Source organism: Ruditapes philippinarum, unplaced genomic scaffold (genome assembly GCF_026571515.1).
Source record: "Ruditapes philippinarum isolate M1 unplaced genomic scaffold, ASM2657151v2 ctg18884_1_1_1_1, whole genome shotgun sequence".
NCBI lineage: Eukaryota > Metazoa > Mollusca > Bivalvia > Venerida > Veneridae > Ruditapes > Ruditapes philippinarum.
Window position 1 is genome coordinate 1,087 of NW_026860293.1, and position 11,456 is coordinate 12,542.

Here is an 11,456-nt window from a genome sequence, read left to right on the forward strand (position 1 = left end):
ATCACTAGAGTCCACCTGACCAACTGATATCAACTGTTCCATTTGTCTGAAACAATATATTCAATACAAAATGTTACGTATACCATTCAAATTTCCTATTTATTTTAAGTTTGCTCATAGAATTTGATGCATACAACAATGTGCTTATAATATACAGTCAAACGTTGTTTGCTCGAACATGGAGGGCCTATGCAAATTTGTTACAGATCGATAGTTTGAGCCAACCAAGGTTGAAATATTATCACATAGAACATAGGCCTAAAGGTTTTCCAGCTAATACATGATAACATATCTGTCAAATGATAAATATGTCAACATAATTAGTTGTTAGTACTTCAGTTTGTCGAATAGGTCATTTCTTGTAAATATTAACAAATCAGTATTAATAGGTCATTTCTTGTAAATATTAACAAATGAGTGTTAATTTTATCTATATTCCAGACTTCCTGAAATACATCGGTCCGTCGGACATGTCTGATAAATTTTGATTTATAGGTCAGATGATTTTTTATTCCAGATCAGTCTTTTATCCAAGTTGCATGTATACAAAATGGCGTCCCTAAAGGTGGCAAACCTGGGGAAAAACGAAAATCGTAACATCAGAGGAGTGCGCAGAACAGCAGTTAAAGGATGAAAATAATAGACCTGAGACATAATTCAATGAAAAATGGAAGCAGGACTGTGAATTGTTGGGGTATGACAGGGAGGAGATGAAAATGCGCTGTTCAGACTGTGCCGATTTTAACGGAGAAAAATTAATATTAAAACCGAAAAGTGTCTTAGAAATACAAACACAAGTTTTCCTTTGATTTTGGTTAATTTTATTCGGTCTGACAGATTTTGTTTCGGTCCGACAGATTTTCATGGTTTGTCAGAGTGAGACCGAATGTCTGCAACTTTTTTTTAACTTTCTGGAAGTCTAATATTCATGCATATTGTAAATGGTTGAGATTGATTGGGCAAACATTTTACAAACTTGTTGAACAGTGTTCAAAATATATTTATGTTTATTATGGGATAAATTTTATTTCAAACAATTAATTAATAAAATAGTTCAAACCAGCATCTATTTGTAGTCATTTACTAAAATAAAAACAAGTACAAGTATCATTCTATGAATCAGGGCTGCCAACAGCAAATTGCAAAATCCGAGGAAAATACGCCGGGGGTCAAGGGGGCTGCGCAAGCCCCCTTTGCAAGTCCAGGGCAGAGCCCTGGTGGGGGCCTAGGGGGCAAAGCCCCCGGAAGCTCCTGGATTCTGATGATTTGGTATGCCCTAAAATCAATTTCCTGGACTCTAAATTTGACTTCCTTATCCGACATTTTGACGCATTTTGACAACAGACAAGAGCGACAATGTAAACTGTAATTTGATTGGTTATTCTAAAATAGAATGCCGGAAAAGACTCGATTTGACCAATGAGAAAAGGGCTTACAGACGTACCATAGGCGGCTAGCGTAACGATAAAAGCCGAAGCGTGCCGGTCTTTGGGTACTGTATAAAATATGACGAATGAATTTATTGTCTTTGTCGAATTTACATCGATCTCAAAAATGACCCAGGAGCTCACGAAATCTGCGGATTTCCGCGAATCCGCGGAAAATCGGCAGCCCTTATGAATAGATAACACAGTTACAATACACATTATATATACCAATGGCTGTAATTAAAGCCGGTCGGGTAAACATCATTTATTGACCTTTGCACATTTCACTTACATGTATTTCAAGAGTTATTTTCTTTTTATCGTTACTAAAGACGGCAAATAAACAATGTTATCATAACAAACAAATCAGTTACAACACTTCTAATTTTGTATCCATTAACCTTAATCGCCTTTATCATGAGGTGTTAAAAACATGTGGCGCCGGCTGTTACTTATTCAGAACATGTCAACCCGCATCTTTTGTTGTCTTTTTGTGTTTGACCGAGGTGTGATTTTCACTATATTTCTGCCAAAGGGACCTGAGATGAGGTTAAAGAGTTTGAGCGATCTGGGTTTGAGTGATCCGAGGTAGATCAAATTATATATAATATAGGAACTTTGCCAGGACTGGGCGATGAGTTCGAGCAAAGCGAGGTTTTCAAGTGATCCGAGTTCGAGTGAACGAAGCTTAACTGTACATGTACATTAAAGCTGCCTATATACAAATAGTTTTGCAGGAAATGTTAGGTTCATTAATATAGGAGGGAAGTATCCCTTTTTTGATGCAAATTTTGTAGGCACAGACTTCCCTAAATACGTCAGTCCGACAGACATGTCCGATAAATTTTGATTAGGTCAGATGATTTTTTATTCCAGATCGGTCCCACTGTCCGGCTTTTATCCAAGTCGCATGTATACAAAATGGCGTCGTTAAAGGTGCCTAGGGCCAAAACACCATTTTTGGGGAAGGGGCCTCAGCCTTTTTCTTGGGGAAAATATGCGTGATTTTGGCATACTTTGGGAAAAGGGGTCTCAAATTAACACAAACTTTTAACATGGTCTTCAAATTAGAAAAGCAAAAAGCACTGGAAAATACTAATAAGGCAGTAAAAGACCTTATTTCAACACCATCATTTAATTTTGTTCTAAGTTCCAGTGTTCAATCTAGAGCGCGCCATTGCGCCATTGACCCCCTGAAAAGGCCGCCGGCGCAAAACAAAATCAACTGTGGGCCCGACGGGCGCACTCATAGAAAATGCCCTAAATGACATTAGAATGCTTTCTTAAACCTGATTAAGTACATAAAAGAAGTTTCTTGTGAATAATATTAATAAATACTGAATTCAAAACTGAAGTTTGTATTGAAAAACAAGAGCATGTAGGTAAGATAGTTTACCGCACTCGGTAACCCATTTAAAACCTTTATCGCTACGCTCTCTCGGTCCGCGTCTGTAAATACCATGTAGACTTGTTCTTCGTACCGTAACTATTACTTACTTTTGAGTCACAGTTTTTATGAGCAAAACAAATCGCACAGATAATCCAATACGTGCGTGTAGTTAAAGTTTTTTCACGGTCAAAACAAATAAATATGTAATAACTTTCCAAAGGAAAAAATATATATATATGTGAAAAGTGCGAGTTAATTTTAGAGAAGTGTGCATAAATTATTACGAACACGCCTTCATCCAATTAAAAAAGTCTTAAAGATGGAGCAATCAAACACGATTGGCTAGGGAGTGTCTTACAATTAAGTAAATTAACTTTGATTGGTCTTTGGCTGGTCGGCGCTAAAACATTTTGCATATCATTAATCAATACAGACATCTTCAGTCTATGCGAAAGTCAATTTTTTTTTCAGGTCACAAGGACCGAGACCCTTAGGTTTATTTCCGGCCCGGATGATATTTTTCCGGCCCAGACATTTCAAGCATTATTTTATAATAACTCAGTTGAATGTAAAAATGATCGTCTTTCTTTAAATAAGTGTGACTTTCATTAGTGTGACCATCATATAGAAACACAAGAAGATGCTGACCATATGAAATAACTTAAGCAGGGTTCTCACTAGAATTTTCAAAGTAGGAGTCCTGGGACTCCCAAGCACAAAATGTAGGAGTTCCAGATCACTTTGAATATGTACAGCCATCTTTGCTGCACTTATGCAGTTGACGATTATGATGTATATGAGCAGAGTAAGGGGTTGGGGAGTTGGAGTTTGAACAGAGAAAAAGCTTATTCAGGAAAATGGTAATATGTCCCAACACTGTACCATAAAAGTGATTGAAAAGATTTGAAATATAATTTCAAAAACCCTACATCATCAGACCATTATGCTCTTTTCTTCCAGATTCACTCCACCCCCCCCCCCCCACCTCCCATAAGAAAATATTCATTGTATGTGACAAACAGCCCGTACGAAAACATCCGCCCTGAAAAAAGCAGAAATTCCGCCTAGCTACTAGGCGTAATCCGTCTAAGGCATTTCAGGTTTACATATCACAGATTCCTCCTATAAGCAGGAATACGCTGCGAAATATGCAAATTTTCTTAGGAGGAAAACAGTTAGGTAGCAGGAAAAAAATCCTCCTTAGAAAATTTAACCAGGAAAAAATTCAGCTTAAAGAAAGCACTAGCAGGAGAAAATTCCGCCTTAGGAAAATTCTTAGCCGGAAAAAAATCCGCCTAAAATATTTTAACCAGGAAAAAAATACCTACTTAGAAAATCACTAGCAGGAGAAAATTCTTCCTAAGGAATACTAGCAAAAAATCCGCCTAAGGAAATGAAGTTATTCAAATTTGTGATAGTACACTAATAAAGCTGAATTATGGATGGATACAACATTATTTTTTAGCTGCATAAGAATAATTGGAATCCAAAATTGCAGACAGACAATAGGTGATCACAATTACAAAGCTTTTAAGTTATTTTTATGAGCTTTACCATAATGTTTTCTACATTAGGGTGCATGTACAGTACGTAAAAGAGTCACACAAAAAACAGAAACACAAGTTTTATTTTTTATTGCACTGCTATTGTATTGTTTTAATCCATGGCAAATTATTTCATTTTATTTCACTGTAAATGTTTTTTGTTCAGCCAGTTGTTTTCATTTTTATTCCAAGCATAACTGATCTGCTTTAACTTATGGTATCGTTAATATCCTTGTCCGTGACTCCTCCCCTCCCATTCTTTTTACACCAGCTTGAGACATATCCTGAAACACAAACAGTCATCAGTAAAACACTGCCACCACTAATATCTATTATTGTTTCTTGTCATTGTATGCAGTTATAATTATACATGCATTTAAACTATAATTCATTACAACCAAACTTAGTGTTTAACTTAATGCAAAATTATTTAATTTATTTGAAATATATTTTTATTGTTTAAATGTATCCAAAAGTAACTTACCTGAATTTTTATGATATTGGTATTTATCTTCTTATCCAAGGTCAAAATGTAGCATTCAAAATTATTTACAACTGAGCATATCCATATTATTGTCATTTTCATTCACAAGGCTAAGTCTTTTTTTTTTTTTTCTTTGAAAAATTCAAAAATATTCAATCCTTACACTTTAAACAAAATATTATCTCAAAAATTGCTTATATATTATCACCACAATTTTTAACTATCAATAAAATCCTTTGTTATTTGCTTTATTTCCACTGTCTAAGCTTCTGCTGACCCATATTTCCTAGATTTCAAATTATGGACAAGTCCATGATATGATGGTAAATAGGGATAATCCAACCCATCGTTTTATTTTCACAATTATATAAAAATACCAGAAAATAAATGCAAAAAGAATCCAAAATTCAAAATAAATATCTTTAAAAAAACTTTGCAAAGTCTTTCTTAACAGACTTGTCATATAAAATGTACAAAGTAACTGTTGCTTCCCCCCAAATAAATCACATGGAACAGTCTGGACTGTAGCAGAATTTACAATCTGACCTGTGTGTAATCACTGGTCTGTGGTGTTAAATCAATTAGTAGAGTGGTTACTAGAGGCAGTATTTATTTATTTATCCTGTTGATAAGAAATTTTCAGGGATATTACTTATTTAATTATATTACATTAAAAAGCTTAATATATGAGTTTAGTTCATACCCAAATCTAACACAGTCAAATATATTCTATGCAAAAGTCATCACAACATCATTATATAATATGTTCTAAGTTTTAGTTTTGTTGTGGAGTTTTTTTTATCAATTAATGATTATGTATGTTTATGTTTGTACAAACAATATTTTAGTTTTGAAAATTAACAATGAATAAAAGCAGCAAAATAATTGTTGATCACTTAATAATCGATTTATTATATACCTGTCATCTGCAGAAATTTCTCCAAATTCAGAAATCTGTCTAGTAAAATTTTCTAAGTTCAATTTCTGGTTAACAAAAAAGTCTAAGTACATAATTCCTGTTAACAAATAACTGACAAAATTCTAAGTCCTAAAACCCGTCTTAATTATTGCTCATCCCATATTTTCCGCCTAAGCCTTAGGCGGAATATGAAATTGCTTAGCAGGATTTTTTACAAAATTCCGTGTCCGTCTTAAATTAGCAGGAAAATCTTATATACACGGAAATTTTAAGCGTATTCCTGCTTATATAAGGCGGAATCCTGCTATCTTTTTCGTACGGGACATACAGGTAAATACCTCCATTTCAACTAAAGTAAACAATATCTTTGGTAATTTTAATTCCTAAACTACATTTTAAGTGTTATGACAAAACATATCTTCCTTTTGGTTATGATTTTTTTAATTAAAAAAAGCGGCATCGCGAAAATATGTGACAATTGAAAATTTGTCTGTTTCCTGCATAAACATTCACAAATCTACTTGTTGTTGATTTTAAGTATATTAAATTAAACATTTTCTCATTATTTTAAGATTGCTACTCATCTGCTATTTCAACAGGCATCGTAAAACAAAATTTTCAAATTTGTATTTTACGGCAAAATTTACCGTTGTTGATGAAACTTTTTGAAGACAGAGTTGACTGGTATTTATTTGACATGTACAAAATAAAGTTAAGGTTGGTCAATATCTTTTAATAAATTCTTTGCATCACGGGGTACTTGTTATCAATCAGGTCATTAATATTTTTAACTTTTTGAAATTTTATTCGGACATGAGGACTGACGGAAAGGAAATTTATCTCGGACCGCATGATTTTTATTCGGCCAGGACCGAGGACCGACGGACTTTCGCACAGACTGCATCTTAAGCGTGACGTAAGAACTGCTGCCCTGACAAAAGATCAAAGGTAACGGTATGTCAATATACATTGTCTTAGCACCTGTTGACACTTTGTTTTTCGCTTGGATATATTGAGAAGGGTAAATGTTTTTAGCGACTATTGTAAGTTTATATTCTTCATAAACAAAGCATATTTCAAAATATGATTTTCCTTTATATATCAGGCGCTGATTAAATAACTGAACATCATCAAATATCCCTGGTAACATTAAAATAAGATTCATATTTTTCTTTGAACATTATGTCATGGCGTTTCTTTACCAATCAGTTCTTAAAATTGAGCCTGTATGAACGCTAATGTCATTTTTTTTAGTTGAGTTGTTTTGGAATTTTGCAACCGTTTTTGGTCTAAATATGGTACGTGAACAAGTAACTTAAAAGATACAATACCTTATTTGAATTTGATGTTCATTTTAAGTGTGGGCCCCCTTTTTTCTCAAATGACCCCCTTTTGAAAAGTTTATGGGCCCGAAGGGCCCCCTGGGAATTTGTTCTAGACTGAACACTGAAGTTCTATGGGAAATTTCAAAAGACTGGGCAATTTAGAGGACCAAACTGGGGAAAAAAAGAGACTAGTTTGGTTGGGGAAGCAGCCTATATTCGGCCTCTACAAAGAAGGGTTTTTTGGCCCTGGTGCCAAACCTGGGAAAAATCAAAGCACTGAATGTACTGATGGGGAGGCTATGTCAGAATGTTTCAGGCTTATAGTTTCTTTTCTTTTTGCTTAAAATGTGCTTTTAAATAAGAAGATATACACATTGCGCCATTTATCGCTCAGCCATTCATATATATGGTTAATATGGTTGCCTATTCATTTTGTTAATATTCCAGAACATTTCATTGAGGTCTACATTCCGATTGTTAATCATGCAAATTTTGAAAAACCTAAAAACCATTTATAAATGACACACCAGCAGGTATGACGACTGTTCATTATAAGATCATAATACCATTTTACAACTGACGGTTCCTTATCAAAATATTCTAGGACTGTTCATCATAAATACTTTATGTCATTTTAATATCATTGAATGATAATAACAACTGCAAGTTAAGCAACATTTTAATTGAACATAAAATTATACATATTTACATGTACATAATTGAGATCAATAAGACACTGTCTTGTGATGAGTATTAATATTCATGCTCTACGGACAGAAAGTTGTCTTCTCCCGAAGCAAATCTCGAATAAAATCACGTTTCAGGAAATTATTCTCATTTCATTACTCGTCGCTGACTTTGACGGCTTCGGATAATATTAAAGCTAAATATTTCTTGAAAAATACATATCTGCAAAGCTTATTCAAAATTGAATCAACCTAAGTGAAAATTGATCAGGAAGTTATATCTTCTTTTTTTACCGCCAACACTCAACCAACTTATGGTAGTTAATCGATAGATTTTAAACCTCACTAGCTTGATATATACTGCGGTAAATCTGTTGTTAACAGGGTGTGCGGTTATAACATAGGTTTTCCTTGTCGACCATTTCCCGCAAATAGATGAGAACATCAAAGCGTCAGTGCTATGAATGGTGTTATAAAAAGCGTGTTTTGGAGGTTTTTGTTGAAACTTCTCCAAATCCCTCCAGAGGTATGCACGTCGCGGAGAAGGCACACGGCAGGTCAAGGTCAAGTCATCTCAAGTACCAGAGGTGATTGGTTGACCTGTCGTAACTTACTCTGGAGGTTTGGCGCTAATGAATGCCGTTTTTGTTGTCGTCAGTCAGGAAGTTGATGCCTTGACAGTACTGTCGTCTCCTTTACCACTAACGAACGAAGAATGGGCTACCAGGAAGATTCTGCTTGAAAAAGACGTCTCCGATGCTATAATCTCGGACATATGGTTATTCCGGTGCCGAGAATAAATGAACTTAAAACACACACTCTTGTTGAAAACAAAACAAAAAAAAACAACATATTTTCTGTAGTAATTTTTCAAGTGTTGTAAAATGAAAACGAAATTCGTCTTATGCCGCCAATTATTTTTAGAACACAAACATATAACTTCTTTTTATTTGATTTATTCAAATAAACATAAATCACTTCAGCGCGCGCAAATATCGTTTTCAATTTAAAATTTCGTAAGATATGTTGATGAATTTCCGATGCTCGACTGTAAGTCATTCGTATATATGCGTTTTGTTTTTGTTTTGTTTTTTAAAGCTTCTTATTCTTTAATATTTTTATGTATCTCATAATCTGTATTGAAAATTTTATTACACTTGGACTATCAAATTATGATTCGTTGCCCTAGAATTGAATAAACTTTCTAATTACACAATACGTGGTCATTCATTTGATTGAAGACTGATCTTTGCGTCTTTCTCTGAAACAATTATTTCCTCGTTAAAACATATTTGACCACATATTTCTGTCATTTAACTGTTCACTTTACTTCCGATTTTTGTTGTACCGAAACACATGTTTCTATTTGTGTTTTCTATTCGAATCTATAATCAGTTTAATGGGATCACCACCGGGTAAACGACTACTAAGTACTTTGGTCATGTTTTTTACCCCAAATATTTGAATGTTTCTATTGGGATTAAAATGAGCGTAGATAACTAAACTACTGGTTGTATAAATCCCTGACCTGTCTAATTCTAATAATGAGATTAGTGGATATATTAAGACTTTCACTACAAAATATTCCTAAACAAAAGAGCACATGCTTAAATTTATTCCTTTACAAATAAAAGATCAGAGTAGGGATCTGTCAATTGCCAGAGATACTTTTATGTTAAAAGTTTGATTAATGAATTATGTAGGATGAAAATATAAGTATTGCTTTTTTTTATTTTGCTTATATTAAATGTAATCTTGTGGTGAAATTTTGTGGGAGGGTCCTGACGGATTTTGTAGTTAAATAGTTTTTTTTTCGGCGATACATGGTTTAAGAATATAATGTTTTCAAACTATATGTTCATCAGCATTAGTGAATTTTTAGTTCTAAATGTATGCAAAATATTTACTAACAGCTATATGATATAGCGGTTAATGAGCGTTTTCCGCGTACAGCCTCCTAAGGTGTACTCAGGGATCATCCTGGTCAGGATTTTTAGTGAGAGATTTTCTCTCATTTGAGAAATTTTGATGAGAGAAATTAGATTTTCTTGAGAGATTTAATTTTCATGATGGGCGAGGTTAAAAATATGGAAATTTCTAACTTTTTAAAAATCACTGTACATATAAACATTGTTTATCTAATAAGTGAAAAGAAGATGTAGCTCTGTTTATTACAGTGATTTTTGTTTTCACTTTTTTAACACATCCTATGCCTTTTCTTTTGTGATTTTTTAAACATAATAAAATTCTAATTGTGAAAAATAAATATACACCTTTATTCTGAAATATAAAAGAATTATACATGGATATCTACTACAACTATTATTTGCAGCCAATGTTCCTAATGGACAACACTGTACTGTACAGAAGTGATTGTTGAGATTTGAAGAATATTTTTATAACCTTTCATTTTGTTTTCTTTATGATTCTCTTCACACACCTCCCTCCATTAAAAAATATACCATAATGACAAATATCTCCATATCCACAAATATAAACAATATCTAAAGTAATTTTTATTCATAAACATCATTTTTAGTGTTATAAAACACCTTTAAATAACACTCGGCTTCCTTTTAGAATTTTTTTTAATCACGACATCGCGAAAATGTGTGACAAATGAATATTTGTCTGTTTTCCGCTGAAACATTCACAATTCTAGCTGTTGCTGATTGCAATTATATAAAATTAAATATTTTTGTTCAATAAAAGAACAATTTTTATTGGCTATTTCATCAGGAATCGTAAAACAAAATTTTTAAATTTGTTCTTTATGGAAAAATTTACCGTGCCCGTGGTTGACGTGACATTTAGAAGACAAATTTTACCGGTAGATTTATTTTTTGACATGTCCATTTTTATGTTAGTCTGTGTCTAAAATTTTTTATTAAAATCAATTAAAAGTGTTTAGTGTAAATTCTCGACTTACAGATAGATAAAGGTTAGCCATCATACCGTATTTCTGTACGGTGAATTTGCGGTCTCCGATCAGCAATTATTTTAGACTCAATAATTCAAAGTGTTGGACTACTTTTTGGAGTTTTTTTACACCGATTTCATTAATAAACAATTTGAAATTAAATTCTTGATGGGAATCGTGAATTTTTCATCATATTTTTGTGTAATTTTAGCATTCCTTAGATTGTGTTTAGACATTTTTCGGCTCAAATTGCCGTGCGAGATTTTCTCTCATTTCACAAATTTCTCTGAGATTTTGGTGATATTTTTGCGAGAAATCGCGTAAATCGCCCCCTAGAATGATCCCTGTGTACTAATAAGTTAGTTTTCCTTAGTTATCACGCAAGCATGATCCATGTCTCTGATGTAAGCGACAGTTTACCATTATTTGTCTTTAAAAAATATTAAGGACTATTAATGGTTTATAACAACAAAAGAACATGCATGATATTGAGACTACGGTGTTTCAACGTTCTAGTTAATGACCCGTCATAAACAGTTTGTCGCTGCGTAGTAATTTGAAAATTGTTATCAAAAATAATAAAGAATATTTGCAACCTAATGAAAGCATTTATCTAAAAATTTTCATTTATGCTTTTGTTAAAAAATTATTGATAAAGTTATTATATAGAAGGGTTTTCATACCAGAACTATTTATTACCAACGTACGTATGCCTAAACCTGATTACCGCGGCAGTATGACGTCACGGAGTAGTGATTTTG

The 11,456-nt window shown here is 33.3% G+C and overlaps 1 long non-coding RNA gene across 1 annotated transcript; it reads right to left on the bottom strand.

Annotated features, from left to right (window-relative positions):
• Positions 1–4,436: 4,436 nt before the first annotated feature.
• On the bottom strand, positions 4,437–6,088 carry LOC132759572 (uncharacterized). The gene is made up of 2 exons (XR_009629737.1): positions 4,846–6,088; positions 4,437–4,645 (listed from the first exon to the last, which is right to left on the bottom strand). It is a non-coding gene; the product is annotated as an uncharacterized LOC132759572 (long non-coding RNA).
• Positions 6,089–11,456: the final 5,368 nt, after the last annotated feature.